The 18,758-nt window shown below is 43.9% G+C and overlaps 1 protein-coding gene across 15 annotated transcripts in view; it reads right to left on the minus strand.

The window, feature by feature from the left end:
• TANC1 (tetratricopeptide repeat, ankyrin repeat and coiled-coil containing 1) overlaps positions 1 to 11,814 on the minus strand; it is a 240,703-nt gene extending 228,889 nt beyond the window's left edge. For 12 of the 15 annotated variants that reach the window (XM_059704352.1, XM_059704359.1, XM_059704361.1 and 9 more), the window contains exon 1: positions 11,682 to 11,804. The gene's annotated coding sequence lies outside the window, so the exon portion shown is untranslated. Of the gene's footprint in view, positions 1 to 11,681 lie in introns of all 15 variants that reach the window. The other 3 variants (XM_059704362.1, XM_059704351.1, XM_059704360.1) reach the window with 2 other exon arrangements.
• Between the last annotated feature and the right edge of the window lie 6,944 nt (positions 11,815 to 18,758).

Here is an 18,758-nt window from a genome sequence, read left to right on the forward strand (position 1 = left end):
AGTTACTCTGTGTCTGGTAAGTTAATGTTCAAGAAAAAATATTAATTTTTATTAAAATGTTCTATTATTTCATGTTAACAATTACTCATTTATTTAAGCCCTTTGTATTCAGTATATCTCTATTGAAATAAACCTACGTTTCTATGAAAATTGAAGCTTTTGTGTTTTTTTGCAGCCCACATAAACTTAAACCTTGTTTATTTGGCCCGTGCTAGCCTTTGAGTTTGACATGCTTGCTCTATAATATGAAATTACCACTGTAAAATTTCCCTCAAATGCAGTTAAATTTTACTTGGAAATCTCTAATGGAATAGGTTTCAAGTTTACCCAAGCTGTCAAACCACATATAGTTTTCACTTTCAAAACTACCTTAAGATTTTTCAAAGGTTTCCCCAACTCTCTCCAATGACTCCTGGAAATAAGTTACTGGCTTCACAGTAACAAAACATACCACAAAACCTAAAATCAAAACTCTTTAGACGGTCTTTCAGGTGGTACTTAAGGGTTTCCAGTAATTTACCTCAAAGTCCGCCAGATTTCCCTCTTTATGCACGAGAAGTGGTCTCATTGTTATAAACACATCCTTTGGGTAGTTGAACTAGATCCCAAGACAGTTTCACCTTGCCACAAATTCTACTTACTTCCTGGCTAAAAGTTTTGGTTTTTTTTTTTATAGTTTTATTTTTATTTACTTTTTTTTTTATCCTCACCCAAGGATATTTTTCCCATTAATTTTTAGAGAGACTGGAAGGGAGGAAGGGAGGGAGGGAGGGAGGGAGAGAGAGAAACATGAATGTGAGAGAGACACATCGATTGGTTGCCTCCAGCACCTGCCACAGGGCTGGGATCAAACCTGCAACTCAGGTACATGCCTTGACCAGGAATCAAACCCACAACCCTTAGGTCCACAGGCCAATGCTCTAGCCACTGAGTTTTCAAAACTGCCAGAGCTTCATGGTTAAAAGTTGTATAGCAAGATTTCAATTAATATCTGGTTGGGGATTTTTTTGTGGGTTTTTTTTGTCTTTGGGTTTTCTTTGCATTTCTTTTTCCTTTTGAGAAAAACTGCATCCTATTCCATTGAAGAGCCTCAGCACTTTCAAACTTTGGAAACACTCTTAAAAGAAAACAAAATAACTAAGAAATCTGAGCTAGAAGTCACTGCTACAAGGAAACTATCAAATTTGATGTCTCCTTTGCATCTGGGAAGCAATTTACAACGTTCAAAACCCTTTCATATACATTCTGTCATTTGACCCTCAAAACCCTGGAGAGATGTCTGTTTTCCATCATGATAACATATATTTAACATGGCTCAACTTGAAAGCCGACAACTTGTCAACCCTCAATTATCCTGACTATGGAGAGAGTATCGGCATAAATAATTCGATTCAGCCGAGCGGTGTAGAGTCCAGGGCTCCTGCCTCCTGACCGGGACGCTCCAGCCGATCCCCCCACAGGGCCCATCTCCCAGGATTTCGCTTGGTGGTCCTTGCAGACGGCTGTCCACAGGCATTTAGATCTTCATACATCTCCTCCGCCAGAACTTTCCCGTCACTCCACAAGGAGAGAAATCTGCTTTGAACTCCCTGCATCTGCCTAGATTGCCCAGTGATGATCTTGCACCATCATCCCAGGGCATTTCCCACTTTCACCCATGTCGGTGATCCATGGTGAAAGAAGGGCAAGGTGTCACTACAGGCAACAGGTGTGAAGGCAGACAAGACATGACCCAGGTTTGCTTCCTGAATCCTCCTGTCTTGGCCACGCGCACTCCCTGCCCTCACATCCCTTCCATGTACATGAAGCACTCCACCTCCTAAGGTTGTTGAGGGCTGGAGGCCAGAGCACCTCCCCACAGTAACTGGCATGAGCTGTGTGTAATTAACAACTGTGGGTTTCCTGCCTGCCTCCATTTCTCTGAGAAGGGAAAACAAGCAATTAAAAAAATACGACTCAGGCAAGGCAGGCCCCTACCATCAAGAAGCCTACAACCCATAGGCAAAGCAAACAGGGGAACAACTTAATAATAAAAGGCAAAACAGGAAAAATACCATAAAGAATGTACCAGCAATGCGTTAGGGGGTTTAAATAGCAAGAACCATTTAAATGCACAAGGGGGAAATCACAGAAAAATGTTAACGAGAAAGCAACGCTTATTTGAGCAAGGCCTTGAAGGACAATGAAAATTTCATTGGTGGGGGAGAGAACAGCCTCCTCAACGGCAAAATTGACCCAGTACGAGACCCAGTATGAGGCAGGCAGAGAATGGGCAGGAGCTCAGTGCATCTGCAGAGACACAGAGAGGACAACGGGGTCTGGAGAAAAGGCTATGACCCAGATCACAGAGAGCGTTGGAAGCTACGACTGTAGGGGAACAGCCACAGTTCTTGCTTGTCCTTGCATCAGCTCTGCTACTTGCGGCTGCAAGCAACAAAACATGAGTGGTTATCAGACATGTCAACTGTGGTCTCAAATGTTTTGATCATTCAGCCCTAACAGTAAAAAAATTAAACATGTACCCCCAATATGTTTTAAGGTGTATATTCTGTAATTTATACATAATTAAAACACTAGAGTTATGAATTACATGTATATACTAATGCAGTATGCACATAAAACATACATTAAACACTTTTTAAAGGATGGGAATGACTCAAATGGTAGTCTTATGTTTTTTTTTTATTTATTAATACAAATCCATACATAATTTTGGGCCAACTTCATATTAAATTTAACTTAAGCCATTTCCTAATCTCCTAATTAGACATTTTCTTGTTCCTGTATACTTACATCAATATCATTACACTTTCTTTGCAAGACTCTTAAGCCACTTGCCCGTTTGGTGTGATACTAGGTAATATAATCCATAAATCCATTATACAGATAGAATTACATGGATAGCATTCACCAGAGGCCAAGAATAAGAATGAGGGTACCATCATCAGTTTCACCAGGTTGTACAATGCCCACTCTTCCCTTGGGTGACCTCAGATCACCTAAGTGACAGGAGACTTTCATATATACCAACTGGTGTCAACCACATATTAAATATTTGAAAAACTTAATTATTTTTTCTAGATAAGACTTTAACCTTTTCTCCTCTACTGAATTACCTAGCACACTCCACTTTGGAGGTTGCTGTCTCAAAAAATATATTTTTTCTCACAAAAGAAGTTCTAAGTTACAGTGGTTCTAGAGTTGGTTAATTCGGCAGCTAAAAAAGTCACTGTGGTCTTAGGCACCTTCCATCTTTGTACTCTGTGAGCGTCAGAATGACAACCTCTTGTTTTGCTGACAACCTTAGGTTCCCAATATGGTAGGACCTAATGGGTGCCACATCCCTATTCATTAACCAGTCACTGGCAACAGGTACGATATTACTCAAGTTGACTTGGATTAATCAAGATACACTGCCTGGGGCAAGAGACATGCCGGGAGCCGGTCCATGCTTGCAGTTTCAAGGGACCTGGCATATATGGCATACTGTTCTTAAAATGTTTGCTCACCTTCTTGGCACTATGTGTTTTAACCAAGGTCTCCTCTCTGAGAAAGGTTGTTTCCCCAAGTAGGGATTTTCCCCTGAAGTTAGGGAGGGAATAAAACCCTTCAACTAAGTGCCAGGCGGGTAATTAATCACTTTAACTACAAACAATCATGCTTAAGCTACATAATCTTTACTCCCTGGAATGGAGATAAGAAACGCCCTAACCTTTGTAATAGAGATTGATAGGATTGAATGAACTGGTATAAATACAGATGTAACAAGACAGCAAGACACAGGGCTTGGAAGACAGGACCAAGAGAGACAGAGCCTAGGCACAGAACCTACACAGAACGTTCTCTAGAGACAGAAGAACTTCGCTGGAGAGAACATGACAAAAGATCCTGGACAGAAACTGGCCTCAGAACCTAGAGACAGAACCTAGCGAGAGAACATGGCAAAAGATCCTGGACTGAACCTGACTACAGAAATTGGCAAGAGAACCTGACTATAACCTGGTGACTGAACTTGGCTGGAGATCCTGGCTGTAGATCCTGGCTAGGCTGCTGATCAACTGAACACTGTCTCTGTGTCATTCCCTCTTCGCCGACTCCATCCACACCTTTGGGGACCCCTGGACCCGCTGGGGTTGGACCCCGGCAGAGACACACACAATTTACCCTGAAGTCATGGCCAATGGAAAACTAATCGAAAGCAGGGTTATGTTGTCAAGGAGTGTGGTAAATTATTACAGCAATGGCCCCTGCAACGAATCATGTAACCACCAGTGCATGAGTAAGCCTAAGCACAGGTAGAAGAACCATCCAGCTGAGCCCCGCTCCAATTTCTGATCTCACACAAATAAATGGCTGTTGGTTTAAGCCACAAGAAGGAACACTGTGGTATGGGCAACAAACCACCCTGCCATAGCACTCTATGTATGTAGGACAACGGGGGAAGAAAAAAACACTATAACATTTAATTTCCTCAGATGTTTGTTTTTAAATTCAGTTCAGAGTCAGCAAGCACTCAGAAAACATTAAAAATTGACGTTACTAATCCCAAGTGATTCAGAATAAAGCATGGCAGAGAGAGAGGCATATAATGGGTTACATGAGAATAATGATGAACTCCCAAGTTTTTTTTGCAGTAATTCAATACACAAGTTCCAATATACACTGAGTGGCCAAATTATTATGACCACCTGATGTTTGTAGGCAAATTAGCTATAATTTTGTGCTGAAGTTGCTAGAGGGCCAGACCATTATAAATAGGGAAGCACGAAATTATAGCTAATTTGCCTACAAACGTCAGGTGGTCATAATAATCTGGCCACTCAGGGTATGCAGCAATTTAAACCCCCACAGAATGTGGAAAAGTCTACTACTCTCAAGACCATAGGGTATCGGTTCTCAACCTGTGGGTCGCGACCCCTTTGGGGATTGAATGGCCTTTTCACAGGGGTCGCCTAAGACCATCGGAAAACACATATATAATTCCATATTGTTTTTGTGATTAGTCACTATGCTTTAATTATGTTCAATTTGTAACAATGAAATTGGGGGTCACCACAACATGAGGAACTGTATTAAAGGGTCGCGGCATTAGGAAGGTTGAGAACCACCGCCATAGGGTATACATCACAGGAGCACCCTTTGGCATATTGGTATGTTGTTATGACCAGCAATACCACTTTTGGAAACATATCCTGAATTAGGACAGCTAGCTGTTTCTGTTTACCCAGCTCCCTCCCTCTTCCATTAACAAAAGCCCCCTCCTTTGTGGGACACTTTGCCTCCCCACAGTCCCATCTCGTGGGTCGAATGGGGACTGCCAACCAAAACTCTCCTTTGGCTGGCATCAGGCCAATCGGGTTCTCTTCAGGGTTTTCCCAAATTGAAACTAAGAGAAAACAGTTTCTTGATGCCGTGAGGTTATGAAGCCACCAACAGCCAGGTACCTCTATGTGCTGGGCACTGCGTTAGGCCCTGAGATTTAATGAGTGAAAAACATCTGAGCCAAAGGGTTCTGATGGCCTAAGAGATATTTCTTTCTAACATAGCTAAATGTCAAGAAAGGACTGGTTAAGCCTGGCCAGTGTGGCTCAGAGCGCCAACCCATGAACCACAGTCCAATTCGAGGTCAGGTCACATGCTTGGGTTGCGGGCTCAATCCCCAGTAGGGGGAGTGCAGGAGGCAGTCGACCAATGATTCTCTCTCATCATTGGTGTTTCTATCGCTCTCTCCCTCTCCTTGCCTCTCACTAAAATCATTCAAAACATTTTTTTAAAGGACTGGTTATATAAATTGTAGTATGTAATAGATTTACTACACTAGCCATTAAAACAGTGCTAAAGAAGAATTCACTGATATGACGGGGGGAAAGCACATATACTTGTGTCTAAACTATGCAAATCATTATTTGAACCCTTGTATATTGAATTTTTTTCATATTTCTTCAGAAGCACACAAAATATAGGATCCTGTTTTTGCAAGATTATATATGCATGAAAAGGTCATAGCCAAATGTCTCTTAGAGACTGCCCCACCACACCCCGACTCTTAGAGATAATAATGGACTGTTCATGATACACAAGTAACCCTAGGTATGCTGGGGCAGGACTGGGGTGGTGATGAGTCACTGTGGCTCTGGGCTATATGGCTGAATATCTTGGGTGTACATCTACTAGTACATATAACTGTGGCTGGAAGACTTTTACTAAAATTCCCCCATGGTAGTGGCAAAATCTGTGCTAAAATCCAGGGACTTGCCATCTCCCTGCAAGACTTTTCTTGTATTTGACATTCTTGCCTATGGACTCTTCATCCAGGATATTCTCCTTGATCACACAATCCTGCAGGAGCCACTAAATACAGTATCTACCCCAGAAGGGCAACCCTCAGCAGTGACCCAGACAAACCAATCAGAATCTCTTTCATTCTCCCTAACATAATGTTTCCTCGATAACCTTTATCAATAGTCCTCCCGTCATTCAAAATCCATTCTCCTGATAATAACAACCAGAAGCCTATCTGTGGCTTTGCTGCTCTCACCCCTTCCAGTATACAGGTTACAGCGTCTCCCAACTTCATTAGCAAATCCTGCTTCATAATATGTACTCTCTTTCCTCACACACAAGGAAATAAATGGCAGCCTTTACAGTCAGTCAGTCGGTACTGATGGATACATCCTCTTTTTTGTGGTTGGAACACCAATACTTAATATCTTGAAGAGATATTCTTCTTAGAATACGTTTAAAAAGCTGGAGATCGATGGTCTGCTCAGACATAAAAGAGCCTATAGTTCAGCGCATAATTTTATTTTAGAATCTTTTAAAGAAAATCTGTACCAGCTTCCAGGTGAGTGTCAAGTTGCACTCGGTGCTCTTAAGTAGACAGGACAAACATTTGGAGTCACAGTGAAATGGGTCACCTGCAACCTTCTACTTCTTTACCATTAAATCAATAGCACTGTAAGGGAAGAATTTATTTAGAACAGAAGGACTGCACAACTAGATTTACCCAGACATCAGTAAAAGAGCCCAAGAAGGAGGACACCAAAAAAAGGGACATTCAGACCTAGCACGTTTGACTCAGTGGATAGAGTACTGGCCTGCGAGGTAAGGTCCTGGGTTCAATTCCAGTCAGGGACATATGCCTGAGTTGTGGGCTCGATCCCCAGTGGGGGGCGTGCAGGAGGCAGCCAATCAATGATTCTCTCTCATCATTGATGTTTCTCTCTTCCTTTTCCTCCTTCTCTGAAATCAATAAAAAAAAAACTTTAAAAAATTTTTTAAAGGGACATTCATCCAGGCTTTGTAAATTAAGCTGAGAGATACCGAGATAAAAGGCAAATGACATGTTCATTTCTTATTTTTAAAAAGATGTACAGATTTGAGAAGTGATTTCCTTAAGAATGCTGTCTGGGTTACTAGTCCAGATAATAAATCACACTATACCCTGAAGCCTACTTAATAAAAAAGAAGTTGAGAATAAACAAATGATTAGTTTGAGGCATGTGAATTTCTGAACTCTCTTAAGGGAGAAAGTTTTATTACCATTATTAAGGAACTGTTTTTAATCTCTGACATCAAAGCATAGATGTTAACCCTGGGGTTCTGAAACCAGAATAACCCATAAATAAAATACTGTGAGAAACTGCCACAGATTAACTTTAGTCTGTTTGTCAGTTTTTAGCCAATTCACAGGTAACTCCATGAATAAAGAGAGGTATGGGAGAGGAAAAGGGGAGAATCAGAAGACCAAGGTTCAAGTTCAATTTCACCACTTATAAATAATACTAGAGGCCCCGGCATGACATTCGTGCACTGTGGGGTGTGGGGGGTCCCCTCAGCCCGGCCTGCACCCTCTTGCAGTCCAAGACCTCCTTGGGAGGCAGGTGGACATCCCCCAAGGGGTCCTTAGCGCTGCTTCGGAGGCGGGAAGAGGCTCCAACCACTGCCACTGGCGCTTGCCAGCCGTGAGCCTGGCTTCTGGCTGAGTGGTGCTCCTCCTGTGGGAGCGCACTGACCACCATGGGGCAGCTCCTGCATTGAGCGTCTGCCCCCTGGTGGTCAGTGCTTGTCATAGCGAACGGTTGTTCTGCCATTGGGTTGATTTGCATATTAGCCTTTTATTATATAGGAGGATTGAACAAACTGATCTAACTTGCCCATCTCAGTTTACTTAACAGGGTTCAGGGATAAAACATGTACATTAATCCCTTGATAAACCCGAAAGCAATGTTCTAATATTACAGCACTAATTCCAGAATGCCTGCATTTCTCAAACTCTTGGAGACTCACAGAACTTTATGCTGAAAGGTCATTGAACTTCCAGCCCAGAAAAGTTTAAGTCTTACTTATACAGCCTTGGTCAGGGCACATACCCAGGTTTCGGGTTCGATCCCCCAGTCAGAGTCATATGGGAGACAACCCATCAGTGTTTCTCATATTGATGTTCCCTTCTCTCTCTCTCTCTCTCTCTCTCTCTCTCTCTCTCTCTCTCCCCTTCCTCTCTCTCTAAAACCAGTAAAGACATATCATCAGGTGAGGATTTTTAAAAAAAAAGTCTTGTACAGAAAACACTTTTGTAAACTGGTGGGTGTGGGGGGGAAGGTCTAGTTTTATACCACTAAAATACAAATTTAGACAGCTCAAGACAAAACTATCTGAGGACTAAAGGTACCCCCCCCCCAATATAGTATACGTGTACACAGACACACACACACGTACACACACACAATCCCCACCTTATGATGGTTCACCTTATTTTTTTTTTACGACAGTGTGAAAGTGATACATAAAATAAATAACATGAGTTATTCAGCACTTTATTATATAATAGGCTTTATGTTAGATGATTTTACCCAATTGTGGGCCAATGTAAGTGTTCTGAGTGTGTTTAAGGTAGGCCAGGCTAAGCTATGATACTCATGGTTCAGTAGGTTAGGAGTATTAAATACATTTTAGACTTTTGATATTTTCAGCTTATGATAGATTTATCAGTATATAACCTATCATAAGCCTGGAAGCATCTATTTATCTGTATAAATCCTCTGCTTTTTGCTTTTGTAAACTTTACTCCTAAAACTTAAAAGTTAAACTAAACTTTTCATCAGAAAGATAAAAATAAAGCCAGTTCTCAGGCTATGAGATTCACAGCCTATTTTCAATCCAACCCAGACAAAACCTTTACAATTGGGTTAGAAACATCAAATGGAAATATCAACATAACATTAACCTCCAGCTACATTGGCAGGCATCATTATAATATGGATTACAGTGCTATCAGCCCAGGGATACTGGTTTTAATGTTCCCTGGGAGATCAAGAATTAATCAGCAACTTAGAAGGGGATGTTGCCTAAAAGTAGAAAATTTAATGGAGACAATTCCATTGTTTTTAAAATTGTGCCCTCAATAACCCAGTATCAAAAACCCAATATGGCAACAAAGAAATTATGTGTGGTTAAGAGGCAAAATGTTCTTTTTTTCTACAAGCTGTTATGGGAAGCAGAAAAAGGCTGACTATGAATCAGTTATGTTTTAGTTCCACGGTGGACATAAATTATGATAATTTGGACATTCTGGCGGTTAAACCAAAACAGCAGGAAAACCATCGTTTCCAAGTCCCTGCAAAAGTTAAGTTTGTGGCAACTCAACTGAAAGGCAGGGCCATAGAAAGTGACCTTAAACTTATTTCTGGACCTTCCTGACTCCACTAACATCAATGACACTATTTCCCATCCCTTATTGTCAAATCACAACAGTCCGGAAGCCTGGACGGAGTTCACTTGGCAGGTAACAGGAACAACCCTAGGAGGAAGTCCTGAAGGATGTCAGATACCATATTTCCTTTTCTCCCGCACACTTTTCATCTTCATACCGCCGGGATATATTTACCGTGTGTTCTGACTGACACCACCAGCCAAGCGTTCTGACTGACACAAACTTTGCAGAAACTGGCTGGCTCTAGCGGAGGTCCCTGTGAGAGCCTTAAGTAGCTTAGATGAGTAAAACATTCAGACGACTACTATAATGAGCATGTCTCGGTGGCTCATAAATTCTTTCATTCCCAGCAATCAAGAAGCAGCTGTTAAAATCCAGGAATTTTCCTAGTAGCAGATCTGAAATGCCTCCAAGCTGGCCAGAGAGGCTTCACAACTTCTTTCTTATGCTACACTCCCCCCTACCCCCCCCCCCCCCCCCCCCCCGCCCCGCGCCAAATCACGGGAGTGCCAGCCTGGCAGGAATAAAGATGACCCAGGAAGGAAAGAGAGAGAGCAGTCGATCTGGTGAAAGCAGAGATGCAGACTCGCTTCATTTCCTCTACAGAGAAACACCAACTCTCTGTATCCTTCCTGCAAACACATGAGTAACTTCTGCAGCCTGGTGGGCTGGTATTCCAGAGTCAGGGACCCCAGCAGCCCTGAGCCCCGACCTCAAAGGTTCTGAACCAGGCACTTCCGTTCTGCGACCGAGTTCGAGGCCCATCCCACGGGAAGATTCGGCTTCTCTTTACCTTGTAACCCACCCAGACAGCTCTTGCGACTCTGGTCAAGTTCAAGATGAAGGTGCCCTCCTAACCTTCCTGCCTCTCACCGAAAAGACTCCCATCGCTGCGGCACGGGGAGCTGGGCTGCCAGGAGTGAGCTGGAGGGGAAGACTGTGCCTGAACCCCGCAACTTCAGGCCCCCTGGCCGCGGCGCCGCATTCCTACCTGGGCACCGCCGCATTTCCCCCCCGGAGCCTTGTACAATGAGTCCGGTACATGTTAGAGACGCTCAATCCGCAAACACAACACACAATGCTAGGGCTTCCTTCCTAGCCCGCCGTTCCGGAAAGCCGCCGCGCCAAAGCCGGCAGCCCAGCACACCCCCAGCATGGTGCGCCTGCACCTCAAAGTCCTTCAGGAAGAAGGTGCGCCTGACATAGGTACCCCCAAAGTGACCACTTGCCACTCTCCAAAGAACATGGGTATTCACAATCTTGACATAATTCTCGTCCTTCTCAGCTCCTCAATGTTTAATCCTACCTAGCTACACCCCCCCAACCCTCCCCCCCCCCCAACACCGTGGATATGCTATTCGCAGTGTTCTTGGAAGCTGAGCAATAGACTTTCAGCCCAGTCTGGGGCGTTACGACCCTCCCCTCCGGTTTAAGTTCGCCCGGCAACTTCGCGACCCTCGCTCCCCTACACTCTGGGGGCATCCTGGACCCCGCGGTGCCCGGCGCGCCTCCCCGCCGCCGCCGCCGCCCCAGGTACCAGGCGCAGCCCAGGCCTTTGCCAAGCCCGGGGGCTACAGAGGAGGCGAGAAAGGGGTCGAGGAGGCCGGGTAGGGGTGGTCCCGAAAGCCGAGCGTGCCGCCTCGCGTTTCCGGAGCCCCCCGAACCCCAGCTCCGCCGGAGGCACTTGCGTCCGGCGCGGAGGGGATGGCGAAGGGGAGGCGCAGACTCTCCAGAGCCGCCAGCGCCGAGGCCGGGGGTGCACAACATGTCCGTGCCTATCCCCGGAAAGCTCCCGGGTGTGCCCAGGGAAGGGGGGGCGGGCAGGCTCCAGAAACTTTCCCACATGCCTTTCCACTCTCCCCATCACCCTCTCTCCCTCCCGGGACCCTCTCCCTCCTCGGCACCGCGGCATCTGGCCCAGCCCGGGGCGCCCGGAGGCCCGCGGCGGCGGCCGGGCGGCGGGAGTTACCTGCCGGGAAAGTTTCCAGCCTTCGGCGCGATTCCCCACCCCCAGGGCCGGGCCTCGGGGCGCGGTCGGCTCGGCGTCGGCGGCTGCCTCTCGTCCGGCTTCCGAGGCTACCGCTGCTCCCGCAGCTGCCACTGCGAAGGCTGCGCTCCGGCCCGTCCCCCCGCCTCGCACGGCCCACTCCGGGGCCTCATTGGCAGCCCGAGTCCCCGCCCCCGCGCGTGTTCCCGAAGGCACCTTCCTCTCGCGCGCCCGCCCGCCCGGCCGCCCGGCCGCGCCTCCCGCGCCCCTCCCCGCCCGGCGCTGCGGCGGCTCCCAGGACCCGCCGGGACGCGGCGCGAGAACTTTCCGCCGGACGCGGGCGCAGCGCTCCCCGCCCACTTCTCCCGGCCGGGTCTCTAGCTTTCCCGGGGCCGGTCCCTAAGGGCTGAGCCTGGGCCCCTCTGGGACTGGGTGAAAATGAGCGATAGTCTTCTTTTGTTTATTTTACCCCATCTCTCTAAAATCAGTGAAGTGACATGGCCTCCCCTCCTTGCTGCTTTTTGAAAACAACCGAGGAGGACATATGGGAGCAATTAGCCAAGCTGAAGTTTTCTTGAATGTTGTAGGTGACTTGTGTGGCTGTCCTGAATTCATTCTCTCTCTCTCTCTCCCTCTCTCTCTCTCTCTCTCCTCTCCTTTTCCCTCTCTCTTTCCCTCTCCCTTTCCCTCCCTCCCCACACTTTCTGGGGCAAGGTAGAGCTCGTGGAGGTGGACGGTGAAAGGGGACATCTCTCCTGCTGTGTCTTTTTCTTTCCTGAAAGCGCATTAGTGATGTTCAGGGAGCGGAGATTGCCTGGGCGTCCAGGGGGCCCGGTGCCTGCAGCCTCCTCTGACCGCTCCAGGCCGGCCCTGTGCTGTCTGGGCTCCATCCCCGGAGGGCTTTCATGGGCGGGAGGAGGAGGTATGCAGCAGGAGCAACACAAAGATGCTATTATTGTTTCAGTTGGGAGCAGCAAATTAAATTCCCAAACTGTTTTGTTATTCCCCAGCACAGCGAGAGCTGGGATGGAGCCTACGGATTCAGGAGTCCTGGGTTCACCGGCTTCACCCAGGAATCTCCAGCAGCCATTTCAGGCCGGGAAGGGGTGTATGCTCAGCCCACTCCATACCCCACTCCATACCCCAACTTCGCTGTGTAGTTAGGAGTGTTTAACATTCAAACCCTTTAGGCCGGCCTTGGCCAGGAAGATCAACCAGGACTCCTGCTCCTGGTGTGGCCTGCGGAAATGGTGCACGGGTCACCCCAATGGTGTGTCTGGAGCAAGGAATACAGAAGTTGCTGTAAATGGATTTATTGGCAACCTCTAACCCTGCTGTGGCAAAACTGCCTTTAAAGACAACTGTTTTAAACAAGTTCACCCATAAAAACTTCAACATCACGCAGAGCTTTCCAGTATAAAGATATCCGGGGAGGGGAGTGTCCAAATTTAAAATTCTTAGGAAAAGGGAAAGAAAGCAAAATGCCACACAATCGCTCTGCATAAATAAAAGATGATTGAAATTTGCTGGATTTTTCACCCGGAGTTTCAAAGGCCTGATGATTGCTGGGCTGATATTTGAGCAGGACATTATCAGCAGCCTCAAACTCTTCCTACAGCAGAGCAGAATATGAATATTTAAAATAAAATATAAACTTATTAAACCAGAACAGCTATTGACTTATTCCTTCACTCTGAAATGTCTCGCTGCTGAAAAACATGGTAATAGGTTTTATCTAATTTCTCTTGAAATGAAATGCATAAAAGTTACCAATCTTTCAACAACAGATGAAAACGCTAGAGAGCAACCTTCATGGTAAAAGAATGACACAACAAAAAAACTCCACTTTGTTTAATCTGAAATATTAAGATATAAAAGAAACAACCCTAGAGAAATAAACTGCTACAATTCCCTACCTAAGCATTCTTTATAATGGGTGAAATGTATAGTGGATGAAATTTATAATTTGTATCATGTTCTGTCTTTGGCTCTTCTAAGCTATATTCTCCAAGTGTTTTTTGAAATTGCTTAGTTGAATTGGGCTTTGAAGACAATGAAATTCATCCCCCACCCCCACCCCCATCCTCAGAGCTCCCTAAGTAGCAAGTAGAAAATACATAAAGTAATTATGTTAATTACTGGCATCATCTTTAGATTAGTTGAAAAAAATGTTGTCTTTATAGTTTCAGAAGTCACAGTCACTAAAGAAGTAACTTCATCACTGCGTAGTTAGGAGTGTTTAACATTCAAAACAGGCATGCAGCTAGCAATCTGAAATTTGTACACAGAAGGGTCCTGTCTCCCTTTCTTCCTGTAGTGCTTATATAATCCAAACTACATATGTTGGTATGCACAATCTGATTCGCAGCTTTAAGCGGCTAACATTACATACAGTATGTCATACTCAGAACATCAAAGCTGTCTGAAGCTGTAAGTGAAAATGGTACATTTTAATAGAAAACAAGGCCAAAAACGAGGAATAAAAATTCATGGGTAAGGGGAAAATGGGGATACATTAAGATCAAGTCTGTAAGAAAATATTTGAATATTTTCTAAGCATCTACACACAGGATGGGGCAAAAGTAGGCTTACAGTTGTTCATATGGGAAATAATACAATGATTGCAAAATAATAATACAAGAATAAACTTTGTTTTGAATCCTCACAACTGTAAACCCACTTTTGCCCCACCCTGCGTGTGAAAAGTATTAGCTAAGCACAGGTTCAAAAAATGAATTTTAGCCCTAGCTGGTTTGGCTCAGTGGATAGAATATCGGCCTGCAGACTGAAGGGTCCCAGGTTTGATTCCGGTCAAGGGCACATGCCCAGGTTGCAGGCTTAATCCCCAGTAGGAGGTGTGCAGGAGGCAGCTGATCAATGATTCTCTCTCATCATTGATGTTTCTATCTCTCTCTCCCTCTCCCTTCCTCTCTGAAATCAATCAAAATATTTTTTAAAAAGAATTTTAATGCTTTTCAAAAATCTGCTTTTCCCTTTAAAAATATAAGATGCTTTTAGTTAGTTATCAGGTGATGCTTTGTTTGTATTTTTAGGGAGCGGGGAAAGCAAGAGTTACCTCTTTTCTTAGGGTATTTCTGCTCATGCCATTCAGTTTAAAAAGTTCACTCATTACATTCCTGTTGATTCCATCTGAAAAAATAAACATAAATAAATAAATAAATTAGAGCGCACATAATATTACATGTTGAACACATTCACCAAACATACATACAATATACTGGATTCTATTTTTAATTTTCTGTCCGTTTGCCAACAATGTACCCTTTCTCAGCACAGTGAAAGAAAACTACAAATAATAAACTGTTATTTTACTTACAATTTACTGCCCCGGGCAATAGGCTGAGGAAGGCGTGAGAAAAGAATGTGGCTTGTGAGTGTTAAAATGCTTTTTCCCTTGCTCAGATTCCCAAGTACTTCTATTTTAAATCAAGCCTAAGTTAGGATCAGAGCCAGTGTTTATTATGGAATATGTAGTATAGAATACATAGTGAGAAGTGAAATGTTTTAAACAGTGTAGTAACTAAATACAAAACCTGAGACAGGACTTAAAAAAAAAAAAATCCAGGCAAGGTAGGAAATCCAGACTCAAAATAATCCAGCCCACAAACACTTCTCACCTACTTCAGAGCATCTTTTAATGTTTACAGAATTCATTCTGCTTTGGTCTATTCAATCTCCCTTTCCCTTTTAACATTTTGGAGAGGAAAAGAAGTTTTAAAGACACGGGATTATAGTCAGAAATCAGTTGGGAAAAGCAATGAAATTACGTACCACTACACAGTTCCTGCATGTGTAACGATCCACGGTCACACATGTATACCAATGCCATGGTCAAAAGTGTACTAATGGCAGACATTCCTCCAGAAATATTGAAAGCCACAGTTGTGCATTGTTAGCCAGGAAGTTAAATTAAAAGAGTCATCTAATGAGACATCTAAACCCCTCTGCAGGCCTAGCATATGGCCTGCCAATATTGTAGAACTCATCCAATAGGGGTTGAGTAGTGAATTATTTAAACCGATAAGGACTCCACTGAGGGAAGCAAGCAGGGAGATAGATTCAGGAGTTCACATTTCCTTATAAGAATGGAAGAGTAGCTCTAGCTGGTTTGGCTCAGTGGATAGAGCGTCCGCTTGTGGACTAAAGGGTCCCGGGTTTGATCCTAGTCAAGGGCACATACCTTGATCCTCAGCGCATGTGGGAGGCAACCAATCAAAGGTGGCATACCGTCTGACTAGCAATTTAAATATAGATTTAATCCAATCTTCTGATGGTGAAATGGTTTATAAGGGGAAATAGAAATTTCTAATGTTCAGGAAGGGTAAGAAAATTCAATCAGGTGCTAATCCCTCCAATAAATGTTGAGTTTGGCTAAGATGGCTTACAAAGAAATGTGCCTTTTGCCCAGCTGGTGTGGCTCAGTGGTTGAACATCAACCTATGAACCAGGAGGTCACAGTTTGATTCCCCTGTCAAGGCACCTGCCCAGGATGCAGGCTCAATCCCCAGTGTGGGGCGTGTAGGAGGCAGCCAGTCAATGATTCTCTCTCATCATTGATGTTTCTATCTCTCTCTCCCTCTCCCTTCACCTCTGAAATCAATAAAAAATATGTGGGGGTTTTTTTTTTTTTGAAATATGCTGTTTAACTTTGAGTATTACAAATACGTTTTAATATCTCCTCCTGGGAGTGGCTCTTTCCCTATTCTCAGCAAATTGTACAACAAGGCACTGACATAGGAGTCATAATATCTAGACTCCAGTTCTGACTTTGGCAGTTGCTTGCAATTCCTGGCAATTCATTTAGATTTCTTGAGCCTCCGGTCCCTGATCTATGAAATAAGGAGGATAGCTTAGAATATCTGCCTTGCAAGTTTGTGGGGAAGATTAAACACAGTAAGGTGGAAAGCACTTAATAAATTAGAAAATACTCTACAGGAGCTAACTTTTATTCAATAGATAATAAGCTATGTTTTCCCTCCCTGTTACCCGGGAGCCCTTTACAATAACAACCTCAAAGCTTGGTTGGAGCAGTCCAGAATGCCACGTTTGCTAAATGTGAAAGGAAGAGAGCCTTAGAGATGACTTAGTAGTAGATAATAACTCCATTTAAGCTCTCAGAGGCTCATCTGGGGGTGAATTGGCAACTCTTATTCAAACAATAGCAGGAGTCATTTACAGAGTTATATATTTCTCCTGTGTTAGTGTTAAAGAGGCAACTTGGTAGTATATAAACAATGCAGGTGTGCCTCATTTTATGCAAATAGACATACAAAAACAATTACATGGCATACTAATTTAAAGGAAATCTTTTAAAAATTCTTGCTGAGATTCTTTGCAATTGCCACTACAACTTATTCACATGTTTAATTACTAACCATCCTTTCAATTCTGTGAAGTACTACTGATAAACATGAACAAGCTTGAATTCATACAGATATTTTCTGTAAGATCAAGCACTAGTCAAAACTCTTTTGCAGCTGCATACTTATTTGAAGAACTATATGTCAGAGAATAGCACCTACCAAGTGTTTTGGTTTAAGAGGGTGAGGGGGCATAAATATGGAGAGCCTAGCCAAACAGAAACTGGTTTCATTTAAAAGTCAGTTTGCTGTTCCCCCTTTAATGATCCACCCAATCCAGAAAAGTCTGAAGAATACTGAGATCATGGATGCTGATGATAATAATCATTTCCTAGAAGGGAGAGAGGTTTCCCCACTAAAGAACAATGGAGAATAGATAGAAGCAACTTTCAAGGCAAAATGTGTATAAAGCAAGATTCCGGCATCTAGAAGACTACATTTTAAAACTAGTTTTGGGATTTTAATACAATAATTAAAGACAAGTCTTATCTAAGTCTATTAAAGATCTGCACATTTTAGATTTGGGGCAGAAATGTTTAAATATAAACTTTTGTTCTCTCTTTCATGTATGTCATGTCTAAATGTTCTAATGGTTTTAACAGGAGTCATGTCTGCCTAAGAGGAAATAGGGCACTATTCAATCATCAGGAGAAATTAAAGTACTGGCTTCATTAGAGAAGTCACTCCTTATCTAGAGCATTTGCTCTAAAAACCAGCTGCTTAGTCAAGATTGATTTGACTACCTAGTGAGCTGTAGCGAAAGCCCTGTTGCCTTTCAGTGAATGCAAAGCTCTTCCTAAACCTCCTTTTGCTTTTACAGCTAATCTATTGCTTCTCACTCTTCAAGGTTTTCAGTGCCTTTGAAAAGACCACCTGAAGGGAAAGAGATTACAGATACAATTACAATAGAAACAGGTTAAAACAAGATGTCAGGAACCCAAAATAAAACAGCAATCGCTGAGGTTTAAATTAGATGCTGTCCTCTTGGGTTCTAATTCCCCAGGCCCTCATCCTACCCCTAGGAGCCAACTAGAATGTTAGAGGTCTAAATCTGAGGACAAAGAATTGGTATATGCAATTGGGGGGTGGGGAGGGAAGTCCTAATATTTATCTGAGAAGCTACATTATCTTATTCAGAATCAGCTGACAGTCAGAGAAACTGGATCACTCACACAGTTCTGGTGGAGATACAAAATGATACAGCCGTTCTGGAAAATGGCTGGGCAGTTTGAAAAACAACAACAAAGTACGCAACTCCCAGAGGTCCCAACGTTTGCACTCCTGGACATTTATCCCAGAAAATGAAGACTTGTGTTCACACAGAAACCTATACACAATTATTTATAGCAGCTTCATTGGTAATGGCCAAAAAGAGGAAACAACCCAGATGGTCCTTCAATCGATGGATGGTCAAACAAACCACAGGTCAGCCATGTCATGGAATACTAGTCAGCAAAAAAAGGAATGAACTGTTGTTGCAGAGGACTTGGTAGAATCTCCAGGGAATTATACGGAATGAAAAAAGCCAGTTCTGAAAGGTTACATACTCAATAACATATTAATATACTACTAGAGGCACGGTGCACGAATTCGTGCAGGAGTGGGGTCCCTTGGCCTGGCCGGTGATCAGGGCCGAACAGGGTCATCTCACCCAGTCCCGATCGGGGCTGATTGGGGC

This window comes from Myotis daubentonii, chromosome 7 (genome assembly GCF_963259705.1).
Source record: "Myotis daubentonii chromosome 7, mMyoDau2.1, whole genome shotgun sequence".
Taxonomy (NCBI): Eukaryota; Metazoa; Chordata; class Mammalia; order Chiroptera; family Vespertilionidae; genus Myotis; species Myotis daubentonii.